This window comes from Ptiloglossa arizonensis, chromosome 5, assembly GCF_051014685.1.
Source record: "Ptiloglossa arizonensis isolate GNS036 chromosome 5, iyPtiAriz1_principal, whole genome shotgun sequence".
Classification (NCBI taxonomy): Eukaryota; Metazoa; Arthropoda; class Insecta; order Hymenoptera; family Colletidae; genus Ptiloglossa; species Ptiloglossa arizonensis.
This window is the reverse complement of record NC_135052.1, coordinates 17,938,452-17,961,092: the sequence shown is the minus strand read 5'-3', so window position 1 is coordinate 17,961,092 and position 22,641 is coordinate 17,938,452. Positions and strand designations below refer to the sequence as shown.

The 22,641-nt window shown below is 38.4% G+C and overlaps 1 protein-coding gene and 1 long non-coding RNA gene across 2 annotated transcripts in view; one reads left to right on the top strand and one right to left on the bottom strand.

Annotated features, from left to right (window-relative positions):
- The window catches only part of Nfat (nuclear factor of activated T cells 3), a 92,287-nt gene that overhangs the window by 14,574 nt on the left and 55,072 nt on the right, over positions 1-22,641 (top strand). The window lies entirely within an intron of this gene.
- LOC143146965 (uncharacterized) lies at positions 18,872-21,366 on the bottom strand. Its single transcript, XR_012992129.1, has 3 exons — positions 21,342-21,366; positions 19,224-19,380; positions 18,872-19,126 (listed from the first exon to the last, which is right to left on the bottom strand). It is a non-coding gene; the product is annotated as an uncharacterized LOC143146965 (long non-coding RNA).

The following is a 22,641-nucleotide window of genomic DNA, read 5'->3' as shown; positions in this document are numbered from 1 at the left end:
TATTATTTTTATGTCGATGATTCTGCGCGAATAAGAGGATAGTAAAATAGAAACTGTTTGTAGTCGCGTTAAAACGTTTTATTACACCGAATCAGCAGTTCCAGGTACACCCATTGCTCAAAGTAATACAGAGAGGGTAATTGACACAATATAACTCGAGAGTGGTATAACTCGGTCAGTTGAAGTCGAGAGTACGGGTCAGTTACCTGAAACGTGGCACACCGCGAACTTTAATAATCGCTCGAAATGTTTATTACGAAACAACCGCGCTAAAAATTTCATATTTTGTAGAAGAAGCTTCGAAGAATCCGATCGCACATTTTTTGAGATTTTTACCGCCCAATTTTCAAAATAAGAATTCTTTTATTATTCTCACGTTTGTTACATTTTATATGGATCACGAAATATATTTCGATTCCACAAAAATCGCTAACTTTTGTTATAGAAAGTTATCAATTTGACGTGACGCGAATTCTTAATTTTTAAAATAAGAATTCTTTTATTATTCTCACCTTGTTACATTTTATACGGATCACGAAATATATTTCGATTCCACAAAAATCGTTAACATCTGGTACAGAAAGTTATCAATTTGACGCGAAACGATTCGTTACTTAAATATTCGAGTATAATTCTTTTCGATATGAAATAACAAACAAGATTACTTTCATAGAATGACGACAATAGCGACGAACTCCTTACGGATTATTTGTCAGAATTTTCTATAAAAAATGACTCGAGTACAATTACACAAATCTATTACTCCCAAACGAAAGAAATTTTATAAAAATACACAAGACGATTTCGTACCTAGTGCGATTTCCACAATTTCGACGAGCAACCTGTAAAAAAATATTACAAATTCGTTATTCCCGTGCACCGAAATCGTCTCTAAAATTACAAGTCCACGTCGCGTTCGTATATCGTTAAATTATTACATTGTCTCCAAGATAGTCCGTTCGTCTCTCGTAAGTAATCTAACCGTAACCACGATTCGAGTTCGTCGCGGTGGGGATGGTGGTGGTGGGGATGGTGGTGGTGGGGATGGTGGTGGTGGTGGTGGGGGGCGACCTTGAGCGGCCGATACACTTCGATCCGATTCAGCGTAACGATCGACGACGGAGCAGAACCGTCGAAGAAGAAAACACGGATGATGCGTAGCGTGATTTCGGTTACCGTGATAATAGTTTGACGTAAAAATAGACCACGGGTTAGGAACACCGCGTATAAATACGTGGCACGGACGTGCCACGCAATAACGAAACACGAGGCGCGAGATTGGAAAGCATTGTGATCCCGAGGGAGCAGTGGAGATCGCGATACGAAATTACATTGAATCGCGTAAAAATCGATCCGGCGCGCGTCACATGTGTAGAGACAACGCAGTCCTTGTGCGTCGCGAGCTCGAAAAATCGCAACTGGATTCCGACCCCTCGCCGAGTCTCGCGATTCCCAACAAAGGAGCTAGACCACGCTTCGAATGTGGAAAATTTCTCCGGGGGCATTGCTTCGCTAATTGGCGTGATAGTTTGCGGCTCTAATTAATTCGACGGATCGACGGACGGCCGCATATGTTGAACTTTGGAACGATTTCTCGCGGGGACCGGTCGTCGTCGGTATTTACGGGCTGGGAAAAGGGATACGCGCGAGGAGACGAAGGAAATCGCGGATAACTCGTTATCCTTTTTTTTTTCTCTCTCCTTCTCTCTCTCTCTCTCTTTCTCTGCCCCTCCTCGTTCACCGCCCAGGCCTCCGTCGCAACCTCATTAACATTATCGTTATTACTGCCGCGACGCCAAATACCTCGAGACCGCCAAAGAATTCAAACGGGGGGAACAATGCGTCGCGTATTGCCGCGATGCAGGAAACCCCGTCGCGGTGAAAAATATCGGTGAATATTTCGACGGAGTGAACACTCGACGATTGTTGGAAAAACGGAGGTGAATATTCTCGCGATTATCGAGGTAATTTTGCCGGGAAGAATAAATCTTGTTTGTGTGGCACAGCTTTGTTTGAATGGTCTTACAATTATCGAGGTAACTGATCCAGTAAAATTAATCTTTGCGTAGTACATATTTGATGACAATTTTTACAATTATCGAGGTAATTTATCTAGGAAGAGTAAGTTTTGTTTGCGTAGTGTATCTTTGCTGAAAATTCTTACAATTATCGAGGTAATTTATGTAGGAAGAGTAAGTCTTGTTTGCGTAGCACATCTTTGCTGAAAATTCTTACAATTATCGAGGTAATTTATCCAGGAAGAATAAGTCTTGTTTGCGTAGTACATCTTTGCTGATAATTTTTACAATTATCGAGGTAACTAATCCAGTAAGAATAATCTTTGCGCAATATATCTTTGCTGACAATTTTTACAATTATTGCGGTAATTTATCCAGGAAGAGTAAGTCTTGTTTGCGTAGTACATCGTTGTTGAAAATTCTTACAATTATCGAGGTAACTGATCCAATAAAAATAATCTTTGTTGAAAATTCTTACAATTATCGAGGTGATTAATCCAACGAGAACAAGCCCTGTTCGCGTAGTATATTCTTACTGAAAATTCTCACAATTGTCAAGGTAGTCGATCCAGTAAAAAAAGCGATCTTTGTTAAAAAATTTTAGAATTATCGAAGTGATTAATTTCAGTAAAAAAAAATTCTGCTCGCGTGGTATATTTTTTCCACGCGTCCCGATAGAGTCACGATGACAGCGGGCAAACAGGATTGAAAATATCTGCAGGTATCGAGACACGTGCAATTATCGAGGTAACCGATCCAATAAGAAGAATCACCCGGACGGTATATTTCCATTGGATGCGATCGGTAGAGCCTCTATAATTGCAGGAAAACGAGGCTGAAAATTCCTGCAATTATCGAGGTAGACAACGCAATAAGAAGAAGGTCTGTTTGCATAGTGCACTCCCAATGGATGCGATCGGTAGAGTCTCGATAATTACAGATAGAGGAAATTGAAATTCCTGCGAGTTTCGAGACTCGTGCAATTATCGAGGTAACCGATACAACGAGGAGCTCTACTTACGTAGGACAGCCCTTCTGGCTGTAATCAATGGTTCCTGTTTCTTCCACTTCCACTTCCACTCGTTGCTAAGTAACCATCCCCTCCACTCGTCGACGGAACGCAACGAACGAAGTACTCGTGCAACCATCGAAGTTGCGTTTTATGGAGGTACGACTGTACATCGTTACACGGTGTATCATAATGGAGGTAAACCGTATATCACGGGAAATATTATATGATCAATTATGGAAAAAATCGTTTATGGTTCGCAAACAATCATCGATCTCAGTTTGCGCATTCAGTGGTACATTAATTTTCAGTTACCGCGATGTTGATACCTCGTAGTACAATTCTGTACGATTTATAACAATATCAACAAGCACGGTAAAAGAACAAGTATATTTTCCGTGTTCAACGGCGAACAAATACTAAAGATTTTTGATACTGTTCAACTTAATCTGATTGACGTGCATCGAAAGTGTCACTTTCTTATCTCGAATGTATAATTTATCACCACCGCGTTCGGATAGTGTATTAAGAAGTATGAGAAATTTGTAATATTCAACAACGTTAAATATGAAATTTTCTCGTGCGTATTAATTGACAATGAATTGAGATAAATAATACAACACCGCAATGTCACAAACATAAAGAAAAAGGATACACAGATGTTATTCAAACATACATTTTACCAAATACATATACATTCGAGTGTCCTATACACTTAACCAGACCTAACTACATGTTAATAACTCTACGAAGAAGTCACGATACCGTATTAACCATTTGTATATTAAATTATTATACATCCATTAACCACGAATAAGTCACCTTCTATGCTTCTGTCCATGGCCAGCAGAAGAGTATCAACTTTTACAAATATCATTATTCCTCCCAACGTTTGATCCAAAGATACACGAGTTATCTAATCTGAACTTGATACGCCTCTCGAATGGTTTCGAAAATTAATCTCAAGATCTGCACTACTTTGGTATCGAGAAGCTACGATTAAATAACACAGCCGCGTTACTTTCTACATTTCCACGTAGTAAACAGACAACTGTCAACAAGTTTCGCAAATGTTAACATTGGTCGATCCGGTGGATGCTCGGAAATCGATCGTATCTCGACCGTGTCCAACTTCGCGTTTGAAGTATTTCGAAAGTTGGACTCGAGATCGAAGGAAGTCACTGTGGCGTGTTATCGAACAACGTTACGAGATCGTGGCCGTTTCATCGAAGTAAAAACGCGGTCTCGAAACGATCGCTGACCGATCGACGTTCGTCGATGTGCATTCGAAGGGCCCGGGGAGGCTCGTAACGACGTTGAGTCGGTAAACGACGATAACGGGAAGAAACCGCGTCCCCGTTAATAGAAATTCATTCCTAATTGATCGTCAGGGTCGTTGACGTGTCCTTGCTGCACGGCCGAAGTAATCGTCCAGCAGGTGCGATAAGACGGCCGACGAGACGTCGCGTCGCTTACCGTCAACTGTGATAGACCCGGGTCACCGACACTCCCTATATGCGACTGACGTCGAAATAAGCGTTAGACCGTATGAGCATAGCGGTCTCAAGGCCACTCGGTATATCGGATCGAAAACCTACTTGCGCGCGTAAACGTCTACGGACAGGTAAAGTTTCTTCCGCTCGTTTCATCTACGCACCTGGTTCTCGAGTATCGTGAGTACTTGAAGATTGTAAGTAAGATACTGTAAGTATCGTAAATTTCATACACAAGTACTTGGCTCTTGTTCCGTTGGAAGTGTGCGGTTGTTGTTCGCTTTCGAGTTATTTGGATTACGTCTCGTTGGAAGTATTCGGTTACGATTCTGTTGTAAGTATTTTGGTGTTGTTTTCTTGGAAGTATTTGATTATGGTTCTTGTATTCGGGTATTGGTCTGTTGTAAATTGTGGATTATTATTCTGTTGCGAGTTATTTGGATATTGTTCTGTTTAGAAGTATTTGGTTGTTTTTCTGTTACGAGTATTTGGTTACGATTCTGTTGTAAGTATTTAGGTGTTGTTGTGTTGGAAGTATTTGATTATGGTTCTTGTATTCGGGTATTGGTCTGTTGTAAATTGTGGATTATTATTCTGTTGCGAGTTATTTGGATATTGTTCTGTTTAGAAGTATTTGGTTATTTTTCTGTTACGAGTATTTGGTTATAATTCTGTTGTAAGTATTTTGGTGTTGTTTTGTTGGAAGTATTTAATTATGGCTCTTGTATTCGGGTATTGATCTGTTACAAATAATTGGTTATTATTCTGTTGCGAGTTATTTGGATAATGTTCTGTCTAGAAGTATTTGGTTATTATTCTGTTCCAAGTATTTGGTTATAATTCTGTTGTAAGTATTTAGGTGTTGTTTTGTTGGAAGTATTTGGTTGTTGTTCTGTTACAAGTATTTGGTTACGATTGTAAGTATTTAGATGTTGTTTTGTTGGAAGTATTTGATTATGCTTCTTGTATTCGGGTATTGGTCTGTTGTAAATAGTGGATTATTATTCTGTTGCGAGTTATTTGGATATTGTTCTGTCTAGAAGTATTTGGTTGTTTTTCTGTTACAAGTATTTGGTTACGATTCTGTTGTAAGTATTTTGGTGTTGTTTTCTTGGAAGTTTTTGGTTGTTATTCTGTTACAAGTGTTTGGTTACGATTCTGTTGTAAGTATTTAGGTGTTGTTTTGTTGGAAGTATTTGGTTGTTGTTTTGTTGGAAGTATTTGGTTGTTGTTCTGTTACAAGTATTTGGTTACGATTGTAAGTATTTAGATGTTGTTTTGTTGGAAGTATTTGATTATGGTTCTTATATTCGGGTACTGGTTTGTTGCAAATAGTTGGTTAATATTCTGTTGCAAGTTATTTGGATATTCTGTTTAGAAGTATTTGGTTATTATTCTGTTACAAGTATTTGGTTACGATTCTGTTGTAAGTATTTAGATGTTGTTTTCTTGGAAGTATTTGATTATGGTTTTTGTATTCGAGTATTGATCTGTTACAAATAATTGGTTATTATTCTGTTGAAAGAGTATTGAATATGGCTGTTTGGAAATATTTTATTATTATTCTGTTCAAAATATTTTACCATTGATCTGTTCCCAATACTTGGCTAGTATTTCAGTTGCAAATATTTGGTTATTGTTCCCAAAAATTTTAAAATTAAAAATTTTTAAACAATTAGACGAAAACATTTTATTCTATTAATAAGTGTATTTAGATGCAAATCTAATGCATATTATCCAGAGTGTAACGAAAAATAAAGCATCCAAAAAGGTTACATTTAAAAAAAATTCATTTCGCGTTGTATCTTCGAAACTGTGCAAAATTTCGCGAAGGAAACGTTGATATAATTTTGTTCTATTATTTCTCAAGGAAAACAATTAGTGGATACAATCTACACACCAAACTAAAAGTACGGTGTCGTGGTAAAAATTAAAGTGTATTTATATATTTGATTCCATCGATATTGAAAACGGAAATAACTGAAACCTGCAGCCAGCGTGGAACGACACAAGGCGACATAACCGCTAACAATGTGCTGGTTATGTTGTTCTCTATCGTCCCACGCTAACAAAAGTGGCTTCTAAAATAACCCCGGAGTCGATTGGTCGGCTCGTTCGCAAGTCTGTATCACTGCAACAGGTGGTCATTTTCAATAATACGTTTCTTTTTTTAAAGAAGCACATGTTTCGAGATACCTCGATCACGTTTTGATTATTAAAAAAGAGATATTTATATATACATAAAATCGCTCCACGAATAACAACGAGCTATATTTCCCACGGAAACGTTCGATAAACTTTTTCTCTATTTTCTTTTTTCCAGCGAAGAAAAAATGAAACAAAATCAAATGTCTCGTACTTGACCTGTACATTTTTTCTTCACATAATATTCCACCATCTTCGTCTCTGTTAATTTTCTTTTGTCATCGACTGTACAAAAATTCTAAACGCACAGAAACGATCGTGTTTCTCCCTATTTTTCACAAGTAGCCCAATATTCTCGTTACGGAACCTACAAAATAATTACACCCAATTACGTACGCGTAATCAAACACACGCGTAAAAAAAAAAAAAAAAGAAGAGCTTCTCTCGATCCACGAGGACTTCTCGTAACCGAAATATTTCAAAGAATCACCTACCTCGAGAACCTCGGGCAAACATGGTCGATCCGAGGATAAAGGTCTTCCGTGGAATTAGGCTTAATTTCGAAACATTATCTTCCCCGATAAGAAATGATTTTAGTTCTTTTTCTTTTCTAACCGAGCAATTAACGCGGATCGCTCGTGCCATCGGATCGACACTGTGTTGGCTGTGGAGTTAGTCAATGGCTCCGGCTAGCTTCGCTCTTTATCTGGTAACGAGTGTTTGCGTCCTTGGTTTGGTTTCGGGTGCGTGAAAAATTTGGAGCTGGAGGAGCGTATTACGCAGTGTATACATTGACAAAATTATAAAAGTTTGCTCTGTAAATATTTATGTACCGCGAAGGACGCGATAACTCCGCTCCGTCCAAACAAGGGTCTGATTTCTTCGGGCGGGTGCGCGTGCGCGTGCGCGTGCGCGCGCGCGCGCGCGGTATTCAAATTCGTTGGTCCATCGACGATCGCGGCACACCGATCGGTGAAGGTGTCGTCTGTTTGTACCGCGTATAATCGAAACGACACGAACCCGTAGCGGAGTATTATCGTTTACATCGTGACACTGTTGACGATTTCTGTTATGAAAGATCGAGCCCGTCGTGGAACACGTGCCTGGCCGAGTCCCCCGCCCGGTTTTTTTTTCAACGGCGTACGTACGTACGTACGTATCACGCCGCTTGTACTCCACGTGTGTCAATTAACATTTTACATAACATTGTGTCCGTTAGCGAGCGTGTCGTAACAGGTAGACGCGACGAGCGTGTGGCCCGCGTACTATTACGAAACCCGGTTCAATGTGTGTTGCTCGTCGCCTGTTAATTTACACGCTGGTAGGGATGTTTCGACATTGATCGGTTCTCGGTGGTGCTTTTGGCATCGATGCAATAGGAACTCCGAATCGAAATTCTACGACACGAATGTGTAGACGAACTCAACTCTAGAGAATTATTGGGCTTTTCGGAGAGTCGTTTCGTTCTCCAAAATGGAGAATGTATAATTTGATAAAACGTTTACACGCTGTAAAAGAATCGTGTTTCATTTTCATCAAAAAAATACGAAATGACTTTCCGAACAACGCAATAATTTACAAAGTAGATAAATAAAAGGAGGTAAAGGAGGTTGCGATGAAATTGCAACAGTGCGACTAGAGTGAGTGTATTAAATATATTTTTCATTTATTAGGTTTTTCGGAGAGTTATTTCGTTCTCCAAAATGGAGAATGTATAATTTAATAAAACGTTTACATGCTGTAAAAGAATCGTGTTTCATTTTCATCAAAAAAATACGAAATGACTTTTTGAACAACGCAATAATTTACAAAGTAGATAAAAAAAGAAGGTAAAGGAGGTTGCGATGAAATTGCAACAATGCGACTGGATGAGTGTAACAAATATATTTTTTATTTATTAGGTTGTTTGGAGAGTCATTTCGTTCTCCAAAATGGAGAATGTATAATTTGATAAAATGTTTATACGCTCTGTAAAAAAATTGGTAAAAACATTTTTACCAAAAAAAAAAAAACGAAATGACTTTCTGAACAACCCAATATTATAGACGAAAGAAGGAATATCGATAGCGATATTTTGAAAATTGTTGGCAAAAAAATTTGAGAGATACTAGATGATCGTCCAGGGACGATTCCACGATATAGTGGAATTTGGTTCACTGTTCAAGGTTCGACACCTAATTCGTTTTCCAGTGCTTAAATATTGCGGACGATGTATTATCAAAGACAGTAGAGCCTCTGTTATTCGAACACTGTTTAATCAAACGTTCGTTTATCCAAACAGTGTCACCTAAGAAACGAAAATAAGCATCCTGTATGTACTGCGTCAGATTACGCGAGAACGTTAAATTACCGTTACAGTTTTCGTTTTATCGGCGCGAGATTATGTAACGAAGGAACTTTCTTCGCTTCCAGTGGAGGAGTGCACGAATCGCTTGGTTAACGTTCGAAATCGATAATAAAGAAACCTGGTCGAACGAGATCTCGATATTCGATAAGTGCAAAATTTATCGTTTCGAAGTTACAATAATTTTACTTCCGGATAAAATTCTGAACCGTTTCGCAACGATTAGAAACAAATACCAACAAAATTTGTCAATTTTACCATAGAGTCTATTCAAATTTTGTAAAATTATCCTAGAGTTACCAGATTAGGTCAAATTTATCAAACAGTACAATACTAGGTTGCTCAATAAGTTTCCTCGTTTGATAAAACATATTCAACAATCTATTATTTAATTTTCGAATACATATCGATAATCGAGGTAATCCCTCGTATTCGATTGGCTCCTTTAAATTTGGTCCAAACAAGGTACGATTATTTAACGAACAAAATTTTGTCAATTTTACCATAGAATCTATTCAAATTTTGTAAAATTATCCTAGAGTTACCAGATTCAGTCAAATTTATTGAACAGTACAATTCTAGATTGCTCAATAAGTTTCCTCGTTCGATAAAACATATTCAACAATCTATTATTTAATTTTCGAATACATATCGATAATCGAGGTAATCCCTCGTATTCGATTCGCTCCTCTAAATTTGTTCCAAACAACGTACGGTTATTTAACGAACAGTACCAATTTTAAAATGATGAAACTTACCACAACTGGATGTACCAATTTCTAATTCAACCGTGTACTGGATTCCCCTCCCGCAGAAGCACGTGAAAGCATGTAAAACGCGCGATCGAAAAATGTCCAGCGTGTAAACGCATGACCACCACTGCGTATTACATTTCGCGCCTGCAATATTTCATAACCGTAATGATTCACGGCCAAGTTTTCTCGCGTTTCTTTTTCATTCACGAACTGCACGACGCGTACAACATCGGACTATACCTGGCTATACCTACTCGAACTTGGATGTTTGCGGCCACAGATGTAGCGCAGCTCATTTACATTCCAGAGGTTGTCACTAGAACGGAGTTCACCTTCTTCTTCTTTTTCTTTATTTTAACGTCGCGTTCAACAACGTCTGGGTCGTTAACGACGAACGGTTCGGTCGTTTTGGATTTTGTAAAAGTGATCGGTGCATCTCGAAAATGCGATTGTGTTCTCTGGTAGGTTGTTCGATAAGTTTTGTCGTTCTTAAAAATTTATCGAACAGTATTATTCGATAAGTTTTATCAAACGAGAAAAAGCATTCGAAAAGGTTGCATTTTTAAAAAAATCTGTTTGCGTTTTGAAACTGTGCAAAATTTTGCGAAGGAAATGTTAATATAATTTCTTACAATACAATTTTATTTCATAATAAAAATTAAAGTGTATTTATAAACTGATTCCACCGATATTGAAAACGGAAATAATTTTATACGGTAATAATTTTATATGGTTTTGATAGGTAAGAGTTGTTTTTGGTTTTATATTGCAACTTAGTTCAACTTGCTCAAATTTCTTGCATTCGTATAAGACACGGTTGACTATTGAAAGTTTGTTACACGATGTGCAATAGGTGTAATTGATCGAGGATAAAATAATAGGAAGTCTTAGTACGGTTTTTAATTTCTTAATTACGATTTTTTCTCTTTTATTTTTCGCGATAGTTTTTATTCGTTCCATCGAAACATTGTACTCGGACGAACTCGTAGATTCCATGGTGGACTATTTAGAAGGTTAATGGAATTATTTCGATCGCTCGTCGATATCGATCCCTCGAGTTTGAAACGATTTGCATTCGCTTTATTCCACCCGGATGTATTTAAATTAGTAGTTTCGGTGCCGAACGCAACGCTCCAATCGCGTTTTCTATCTTCGTTTCGTTGTGGTATTACGTGTCGCATGTATTTTCTTTGATCGACGGTCTGGGCGATCGTCCAGAAACTTTGTAAGTCGTTACGCGATAATTCAAGCAGGATGTGTCGGATGCATAAGACAACGAGACTCTTAAACGTCACTGTGGTCTTGTAAGCTATACAGTGTTTACAAGCCACGAACTCTAATAATTGTAAACTTTTAAATAGTATTACTCGCGTAAATAATTCTATAAAGTAACAAGTACATCGACGAATTATCGAGTATTTCTACCTTTTAGACTACAGTTCGAATAAATATTATGGAAATTCTTAGTACTTGTAAACTTTTAAGTAACATTACTCTCGTTAGCAATGCTATAAAGTAACAAGTACATCGACAAATTATCGAGTATTTCTACCTTTTAGACTACAGTTCGAATAAATATTATGGAAATTCTTAGTACTTGTAAACTTTTAAGTAACATTACTCTCGTTAGCAATGCTATAAAGTAACAAGTACATCGACAAATTATAGAGTATTTCTACCTTTTAGACTACAGTTCGAATAAATATTATGGAAATTCTTAGTACTTGTAAACTTTTAAATGACATTACTCTCGTTAGCAATAATATAAAGTAACAAACACGTCGATAAATTATCGAATATTTCTATTTTTTACATTACGTTACGAACAAATATTCTATCCTTAAGTGTAGAAAACTGATGTGGCGTTTAACGCGTTAAAAAGCGACTGGTTTAGATTCGTACGCGCGGTTCGAACGATTCTGCTACAGTCTGTACTACCCAACCGAGGCGCGGAATGCGTGCCAGCTCCTGATTGGCGGAGCGCGCGTCATCGATCTCGCTCGACCAATCGGAAGCCTCGCGTCTACCGCGCGTCTGCGGCAGTAGCGCAGAATCGTTCGAGTCGTGTGTGGCGTCGTTGATGTTTGGTAACGGACTGCGCACGCTTTTAACAAAAAATTAGTAACGTTCTCGCGTTACCACGATGCGCGTATACAGGTAAATTTATAGCTGATTGTATAAGTTAACTCTACGAGGCACGGTTGCTAAACGTGTGAAACGGTACAAAATAAGTAAAACTAAGAAATTAAAACAACCTAATAAAGTTCTTTAAATATTCACTCATCGGAGAAAGAACTTTACTTAAAATTTTCTAACGAAAATTTATATTATATCTCTATAATTGTGTCTACCACAAGTACATAATTTTTCAGTTAAAAATTTAGATCGCGAAATTCGTGAACGAAATTCCTCCCTAAAGGCGAATTCACACTACTGGTCGAGCAACCGAAAATGATCTTCAAAGTAGAGCTATCGCACATAGATCGAGTTTCGCGTGTATGTACTTTTATCCAGATAATTCTTTATTCGCGTAAACTTTCATCTAGATAAGATGTTATCCGGATAATTTACGGACGAACGCTGCGTTTAACGAATAACGAATAACGATTATCCGGATGTAACAGTTTTATTCGGATAATCATCTTGATAAAGATTTATACGGAGTTATTTGAATAATGAGCAACTTTGCTTCAAAGAGACTGTCAGGCGGAACGGTGACGCGACTGTCGGTGTGAATAACGTGCAGAACCATTGAAAATCTGTCGTCGGTTAAGATGAATCCGCCTTAAGGTGCGAATGGACGCGTCGTTCCGCGACAATTTTCGCTCGATAGAGACAGGGCCGCATTTACGTTGACGCGAGCGATGCATCACACCGAGTCACCAATTGCTCTTTAAAAAGAACGAGAAAAGAAAAAATTAACATACGTACATAACCATGGTTGCTCGATTTTTAAATGAAATATGTTTTCAGTCTTTCGAGAGTAAATATCTTCATCGACGAATTACGTAATAATACCAAAACTGTATCTTTAATGGTATCTTCGGACAAACGAACTAAACATGTACAAAGAAAAAGCATGTTGTAATAAGGAATAATTAAAACGCGTGTAAGAAGTTATTTTAAAAGCACCGTTTTTGTAATTTACAATGTTTGATTACCAATTAAGCGTTTGGAACGTAATCTCTTTACAAAATCAACGTGAATGAACAAATGTCTGCTTGAAAGAGGAGAAATATTTGTTGTAATGAGAAGAAATTATTAAAGAATATTCCTAAGAAATTATTAAAGAATATTCCTAAGAAATTATTAAAAAATATTCCTAAGAAATTATTAAAGAATATCTTCCTAAGAAATTATTAAAGAATATCTATTTATAAATAGATAAAGTGGAGATTGAGATTATTAACGATTCTTTTAGTTCAAGAATAATTTTTTAAGAGACCGAGTCTAGGTCTAATTTTTGCGATAATATTCTTATTCCATAAAATGTTATTATATCGTTCACGGTGCATATTACTTTGTAAATGTAAAACTTGGGTTTCGTTAACTGTAAAACTCGGTTAAACGTAAAAAATTTGGTTTTCGTTTACATTTAATTTAAAAGTAATAGTATAGGGGGAAAGGCGCCTAAATTTGAAATCGCGTCGGGGCGCTGGTGGTTCCAGCTCCGGCACTGGAGACAGAACACTGTATAGAAAGAAGGTCGCCAGATAATAACTAAGTAATACTAACGGCGATGATACTGTTGCTTTTCTAGCCTCGCGAGTGACTTCTGTTCGCGACCGTTAATCCCTATTTGCACCGTCTCGTTTCGCCGATAACTTATGCAAACGTGGAGTGGTTTCATGGAACGAATGGTAAACTGAACGTGCAACATTCAGTCGCCAGTACGGATGCTGACAATCGTCGACAGAGACACGGAGAGCTATAAATAAAAAAGAAAAAGAAAAAGGGTAATCGATCGTTTTTCGTTCTTTTCTTTTTTTTTTTTTTCAATTTTATTATCAGAGAATTTTTCTCAGCGTTTGCACGTCATCGATTCACTTGTCGTTGATCAATTTTCATACGTTTGTTTTATATTTTCGTGGACTCATTTTTCACGAGCTTAATCGAATAATGTATTCGTTATTACTGGACTGTGAATTTTATGCATTTACGGGAATGTGAAAAATATTGTAATTGTGTGTAAAATATAATCTAAGTCAAACAAGATATCTATTAATATTATTATATCAATTTATGAAATATATTCTGCATATACTTTGCATATGTTTTCCGTATTAGCATACTCTGTGGATGCATGAAATCTGAAATTAGCACCAACGTTCTCTATACGCCTAAATGTTTGTACAATTTCTCTTACCGGACAAGATTCTATCGATTAAGAATATCGATAGGTGATTACTTGAAATTATTGGAAAATTACTAGGTTGTATCGGTTTCGATACCGAGACTAAGATTATTTTAAATTTTTTACAAAAGGGAACTTACATATTATATCGTTGTAAAAATACTGATTCAGTTAAGATCATCCCCTATAATCAATCAAAGAAACGAATCGACTATCGACAGTTTTTTCTAGTAAACTAACTTTAAATAACAGTTCCTTTTATCTAATAATACCTGTATCGAAACATGTACGAAACATTAACGACAAATTTTGAAACATGTTCAAGATATAGCCATCATCCTCGAACATATTTCTTCGATTTGCATTTTTTTTAGTGCATTGCAAGAGAAGAAAGAAACTAAAGAATATTTAGTAACACAATTAATAAACCATGATTGCTAAACTTTAGATTCCTTAGTCAAAATGGTAATATTGATTCAATTTTTCGTCAAATTTTTGATTGAGAAAATAAAATAAAAAAAAATAAAAAGGGAAACTCGTTATCAAGATCGCAGTGAAAATTAACATCGAGTATCGCTCGGGGCAATGTTTCCTTTTGGGTCGATTGGTGCAACAAGTTCATTATCGCGGTTAACTTTGTACGATACAGAAAATAATTGTCGTCGTAGATTCTTTTAGCTCGATCGAAGAGCACATTGAAATGTGCACGATAGACACGAGTCGCATTCAAATTGATCAATAAGAAATGAAAAGGAGGTCATCAATCATGTTTCTTTTTCGCCATGTTCGTGTGTGTTCAGAAACGGATAGTGTATCCCGTGTCGAACGCCTCATTAATCGATGTAGTTGACATTACTTTTTACCATTCTACATTTTAAAGTGTAATAACAAGTGGGAGAAAAAAAATTTTTGAGCGACAAATTAACATTTTATAAGCGTTCGGGTAGCAGAGGGCAAACGCGCGATACATTTTATTATCGTTCGTGTTTGTATCTGCGAACTTCGAACATGATCAACGTGATCGTGACTTATGTTCCGATCATGCAAATACGTGCATTGCAAATTTTCAAAGGTGACAGTTTGCAAATAAATCACGAGGAGAGGAGAGCCCGTTAATAATTTTATTCGATGAAAGAATTATTGATAAGTGTCTCTGATATTTGTTAATTTATTTTTATCGAATAGTGGCAATAGAGAACCAAGGACGTTACTTCCCTTCGAGGTTTTCTAGCAAATTTTACGTTTTGTGTACTGTAATATTTACTACGGAAGATAATAAACTTTACATTGTCACTTGTTACCTTACATTGTTACTTGAAATTGACAAAAATGGAAATTATAAGGATCGAATACTCTGGATAGCGAAGAGGTAGCGTTGTAGCTTTGTGATTTGAATTTAGAATCAAAGCAAACGAGACAATATGCTTAATTGTACTGTAAATATTCAACGTTTACACTTTTGCCTTTTTTTCTAGCTTCTTTAGTACCTACTATGTGAATTCGACATATTTGCATAGCAAGCAACTTATCTTGTACGTGTTAATTTTTTGGAATGGTTTCATGGTAGGTTAGGTTAAATTACGTACATCTCCGAAACGTTGGTTTAAATGTATATATATTAAAGAAGAAGAACACGAAAGTCAGGTTCTAATTACAATTTCGAATTTTACCGCTCATGAATTGAACAGTGAGAAATTCGAAATCTCGTAAATTTTAGTTCGGCAAAAAGTAATTTTTGAAATTTTAACGTAACCCGTGTCGAAAGGAACAAAAAATTATTTTCAATCGTGCAAAATCTCGCGATTCGAATTGATTTAATAATTCCAATGGAGGTTCACTCATTAGGAGAGTGGAGAACCTCGAATCTTGTACAGTATAGAAAATTAAAAATGTGGATTTCATGGATACAAATGTAACTTTTTTTTGTAGCATCGAAAAAAAAAAGTTAATTTCAAAATGTCGAGGAGAAAAGTACATCGAAGATAAATCTCGCATACGACTTTTAAGATTTTTTCGATTAGAAAAAATCGCGTTTAAAATTTAAATGCGATTATTTTATACATGGTTAATCTTTTAAAGAATTTTACCAATTCAGTTATTCCAGAGACATCAAATAATATAATACTCTCTGCAATTTAAAAAAAAAAGATGCTTTTGACGCGCCCAGGCTTCACGGTGAATAATTATTGTTTTCTCTTAAATTTTTTCTTTCTGTCCCAATAGTAATACCAACACTCGCCGGTTCAAGACTTTCACAATTTTGAAAAAAAATTGCTACCTCGATACAGGAAGATATTTCAACGATTTTTAAGCCCCGGTATAAGTGTTTAGGTACAATACGCCAATCATTGCACGTTTTCATTATCGTTCTGCATTCATTTGTCATTCCATACATCTTTTCGATAAATCATCGCAAATCGGCTTCGAGATATCTTGCACAGCTTCAATATCGTTGTGCAACCGTTAGACCAGCGTTTACCAAACTGTGTTCGGTACATTTAAGTAATCGTCCTGTGAAAAATTCTAAATGATAAACGAAACAATCAGAATACAATGAATTTTCTTTCGTTTTTTAATTAGAAAATATTATACATTTCACGCATCGATTCTACGCTTTTTAATTTAAAAAAAATACCGAACAGTCACGTATGAATTCGAGTGTGAAAATATTGCGAGATGAGTTACACTGAGGAAGAAAAAAAAAACAAATTGTCGGAACACGGTGTCCCCAATTATATCGGGTAATCGTTACATTCGGTTTTGCTATAATTCACGATGAAAGCTTCGTCCAGTCCCTGATCACTGCTTTCTGAAGTTTGTTACATTGCGGCAATTAATAACAAAAGCGCCTACACAAGGCGCTCGGCGATGACCGGCCTCGAGATACCCAGCAGAAGTTAATCTGAAAAGTTACCGCTTCGATGCCTCTCTCTTTCCCTCCCCCCTCCTTCCCTCCTTCTCTCTCACTCTCTTTCTTTCTCCATCTATCTACCCATCTCTCTCGTCGCCCCCGCGCGCTCCACTTTCCACCAGAGACGGGCAAAATTCATATCTAGATTAAAAGATAAACAACTTTCGATGCGTTGTTCCTTCTATAAAAACAACCGATCTGAATTATACCTACACAATCGAATCGTAGACTCCGAACGAATAAGAAATTACTCTCGGAAAGATCGAAGAAACGTTGCAGATCGATGCTCGGAGTTTCTATTCGGAGAATCGTTCGAATAAAATTCAACCGTATTTGTCTGCAGTTTACGTGTCGTTCTGGAGTTTTTACTCGCGTGATCTATCGTTCGTATAAAATTCTGCATGTCTTTGCTCTCCGCGTAGTTACTCGATGTTTTTACTCGCGGAATCTATCGTTCGAATAAAATTTTGCATCTCGTTGCCCTCCGCGCGTTACGCGGAGTTTTTATTCGCGGGACTATCGTTCGTATAATATTCTGCATCTCGTTGCTCTCCACGCGTAACGCGGCGCTTTTATTCGCGAAACTATCGTTCGAATAAAATTCCTGCGTCTCCTCATCGCTCTGCGCGTAGTTATTGGACGTTTTTCATCGCGAGGTCTATCGTTCGTATAAAGTTCTGCGTTTCTCGGCGCTCCTCCGTGTGTTGCGCGGAGTTTTTATTCGCGAATCCATCGTTCGAATAAAACTCCGACGCATCTCCTCCGCTTAGCGTGCGTTCGACTACGCGATCAAGTTCCACGTCTGGCGCTCGCCTTGGGGGGAAGCGAACGACGGAAAAGCCGAACGGCGGAAACGTCGTGGCGAGAGAGATCGAACGGGTGGGGGGAGAAAGGAAAAGTAAAGGCGCGCGACCAACGCGGTCGATCGACCTTTCGGGTCACTTCGAATCGAGCCGCGTAATTTTAGAACTCGCGAAGAATCCGATATGCGCGCTCGAGCTCGCACTCGCGCTCGCGCTCCCGCGCCCGCATTGTTCTTTTTCGTTTATCGAGTCGCGACGACGTCTAACGAGCGGACAACAATGAGAACCACGGCCCCGATAACAGGCCGTCCACCTACCGATAAAAGCTCCAGCCCGGCCCGAGAGAGCCGCGCGACTATTTAATGTTTATCCCAATCGCGAAGGCTGCGCGAATGACCCGTAATAATTTTGCTTCGATTATTGTTCCCGCGCTCGACGCATGGACGAATCGCCGTCGTCTCTGGGGATCGATCGATCGCTACGTGGACTGTGCCGACCGGTTCCACCGCGGACGTTCAATCGACGACGCGTATCCTGTTTTTCCTCGCCTCTTGATTATTATTGTTTTTTCCTTTTTTCTTTTTTTTTTCATCGAATTAATTGCGGAATGGGTTCTACGACAACCTTGAGACAGTAAAAACTGTACTTTAATGTTTAGGTTCGCGTAGTTCGAACAAAAACTCTTAATCGCAAATTCGAAAATACGAACTAATTGAAAATTCAATCGTGAACAAATAATAGACGCATATACGTTTATAATTAGCAACGGAGTAATAATAGCGATGATACGCGTTATTAAACGATAACACAAGAAAATAAATTATAATTAACGATAAAGTTTTCGTTGGATTTCATTCAATTTTCTAACAGTTCGTTTTAACATAAATGAAGTCCTGGCAGGACCGTTGGTTCGAAACTTGGATTTTCCAAATCGCCCTTCTTCTTTATAATTATTATTATTATTTGTTCCTTTTTGTAAAATAATTGGGATAAATTACAATATCGTCCGGTATCAATGTCTAGAAGTTTGTCACCGATCCCTTGCGAGAGCGTGGGAGTCGCGTTTAGAGAGTATGCACACTGAACGCGCATAGGCGTCCACCGCACGGGCCGTATTGACCGATCGGTTGTTTACAAGCGTCCGTGGCACAGGGTTAATATTTACAAAATATGAGAGCGTATGACGCTTCGTTCACATTTATTTTCGTCAATCTCCAAATTGTGCAGCACTCGATAATATCCTCAATTATGACTGCTACATAAATGTAGGATATCTCTTGCTTTATTCTCGTACCTAAAAATAAACCGATTCTTTATATATAATGATATCTTCTTTAATTGTTACGCGATGTTTTATAAATTCGTTTTAGATTCAATGCGAATTTTTATACCGTTCAATGATAAATAAATTTCTCAATCGTTCGTGTGCTTCGGATCCTCCTGACCTTGGATCGAACGGTGCGTCGTGTGCGGTGAACGCCAATGGGCGTTCGGTGACCACGCGTGACAAATGCGCCCTAGGGATTTCCGCACGCGATGCGTATCGAACTGTAAATTATAGCACGAAATGGTTCGAAGTGATTTATACGGGTACTACCTGGCTCGTGTTGTCCTAAAGTATCGATCGGACACAAATTTCTTGCGTACCGTTGCGATTGTGATCGTAAATGCTTATAGGTATATTATTCTCTGAAATGTTTACATTCGATCGCTCGTTAGTTCACCCTATGTTGAATAAATAAAGAATCTACGAAATTACTTTCGATTTAATCCGCTTGAGCCGGATTGTTCAACTCGGTCGGGACCTTCGGAGTTCGTCATTTCTGGAAGAACTCGACGTAAGTCATCGACGCGCGACTCATAACCCAGGTAATCGCTATTGTTATTTGCAAAAGATAACAATAGGCGGATTGTCGCCGTGACTCTACACAGCTGCAGTCCGGTTCTTTTCAGAATGACGTTCGAGGAACAATGAGTGGAATATCAGTTTTCTCTCCCTCGGGGCTTGGGGCAGATTTTCGACAATGATTTACCGTGAATGGAAGTCACGTTGAATAACTGTCAGGGCTAATCTTTTTAAAACTCATTCTCAAGAAAGCATATTTTAAGTAATTTTCTACAAGGAACGTATAATAAAGGACTTCCATTGTACTTGTCTGTTGTAATTACCAATAATGCCACGACGTTAATAGTTGCTTTAATGGTATATCGACAGGGCTGTGCGTGCTGGAAATTGATAATTTATTTTGCACGTTACTCTGTAATACACGTTGTAATCCCACAGACTAATTTATGCGGTATTGGTATTTTGAAAGAGATGAACTTTACAATGTACGATAATTTGAAGCAATAAAGGGTTTAGCGTAGTCTACGACACAGCGAGGGAATAATTTAACGTAACGTTAACGTAGGTGGATGATTCGATGATTAAATAATTCGAATAAAGATACAATATTAGCTCGTCAATATTTAAAATTATTCCAGAAATCGACCCTGTTCGCGTACACTACCAAGAACTCCCGTTCGATTAACGAGGGAAAAATTTGATCATACATCGAGGCGAAACCGTGCGCGTACAGCAGTTGAAACGATTACTCCCGAGGGTGGTATCTCTCAACGTTTCCTGCACGCGGTACGACATTTTTCAAATTTAGACCAATAGGGCAGATATTTATACTCATCAGCGCTTAATTATACCCAGAAGGGTTGTCGCGGTACAATATTTAACTCATCGCGCATCGATTCTCGCGAGACCAGCGTCGCGTACGTGTGCGTGACAGCAATCGTCTTTAATTATCTACCCGTATGAAAAAAAAAAAAAAAAGAAAGAAAAAAGAACTATAAATTACGGACCAGTGTCACGCGTACACGGACACGGTTCGAGAACGTTCGGTTTATTCGTAGCCGGTTGCGAGCACGAGTAACGTTGAATAAAATTATTCGAAATTCAACGCGATCTATTCAAGAGGGGATGGTTCTCGGAACGATGGTAACGCTCGCGCGTTAAACATCGATAAAATCAACGAGCTTGTTAACCCGTTCAGCCTTCGCGCGATACTCTCCAAAGACGTACAACGAGAATCACGTCCCGCGGTTACCAAGGATCGTCTTTGTCTATTTCGTATATCCTCAAGTTGGAAGCCACCACCACGGTGTGTTCAACGATTCGAGACAGATCCCCCGTGGACTTCGCGCGTTACTCGCCGTGGAACCGATCGCTCGACTTCGCTCGGCTCAATTGGATCAACGATCGGAATTTCGAAAGAACGGTCAACGTTATCGGTGAAAACAATTTATTGCTCAGCGGCGTCGATAACAATTGCCGCCGACAGGTCAAACAGCTTTGCGTGTCCGAGTTATACCGGCCACCCTATCGTCGCGTGGGATCCAAAGGGGACGTAAACAGTCGCGGGATGACGCAGATCCATCGATGACGAATTCACGGGATCGGCCGATGAGAAATATTCGGTATCGGCGGTGGGCTCGCGATAAGATTCATGGTGTCGTACCGATAACGGTCATGGTGGTTGGCGGCGATCGCTCGTAGGAACGTGCGCGCGACGATGCCCCTCGTGACTCGCGCGTGCGCACGCACTCACGCATGCGCGCGCGCGCGCCCGCGTGCACGTAGTCACATTGTCGATGTCAATGCGCGCGGCGCGGGCACCGAATAACAGTTAAACCGTAACAGCGAGACAGCGATGATAAATAAGCGCGACGGGTCATCGTCCAGCCGGGAGACGAGATTTATGTTCAACGAGCCGAACGAGACTGCCGATCGTTCCTCTTCGAGTACACTCACGCGCGAAATCACGCGTCTCTGTGAGCGAGCGTGCTCTGGCGTCATCGCAACCCCTTTCGGACCTCTGGCTCCGTTATAGATTGGACGTACACTTCTTTGCGACGACACGCTTTCCTGTAACGATCGGAAGATTTTCAGAGATTCTTTCGTTCTTTGCCGTTTCATTTTTTTTTTTCTTTCTTGTTCTTGCGAAAGAGGTTACGTTTGCTTTGTTTCTTCCACTACTCTGTTTACCTTTTTATTTTACTATTTTGTTTTTTAAATTTCGTTAACTTCTTCGTTAACATTTACAGGTTGCGTCTGCTTTCTTTTGTATTTTAAAGCCTTTTCGAGGTTATGTTTGTATTTTTTTTTTATTTTTTTACGAAAGAGGTTACGTTTGCTTTGTTTCTTCCGCTACTCTGTTTACCTGTTTATTTTACTATTTGATTTTTTGTTGTGCGAGCCTCGCTTCGTCGTTAACATTTACAGGTTACGTTTGCTTTCTTTTGTTAGTAACTTTTGTATTTTATTGCCTTTTCGAGGTTAGGTTTGTTTTTTATTTCTTTTTGTTTGTCGACTTTCGTAGCGCATTGTCGAGGTTACGTTTATTTTCTTCGATTTAAATAGCGATGAAAGAGACAGAGGAACGAAGGTTTTTCACAGCGAGGTGAACATTTATTTTGAAACCTCTTCGGATAAACGATGTTAAACGACCTGGATTGACACAAGAAAACAAAAAAAAACAAAACGAAAGAAGCAAACGGCGTATAAATAAGTACGATATTAAAGCTTCTTTTATTTTGTTTATTTTCGTCTTTTATCTTGCAGTTTTTAGGTTATACTTGCTTTCTGTTTATTTTCGTCTTTCGCTATTTTTTTGCGGTTATGTTTGCTTGATCCCAGACCATTGAGATTAGAGACATTTTACACTTATGTAACAAATTCGTTTGATTGCTCGATAAATATATTAATTCATTCTGATTCTCTTCTCGATACTGTTACTCGCTGTGTGTCGCGATCGACTC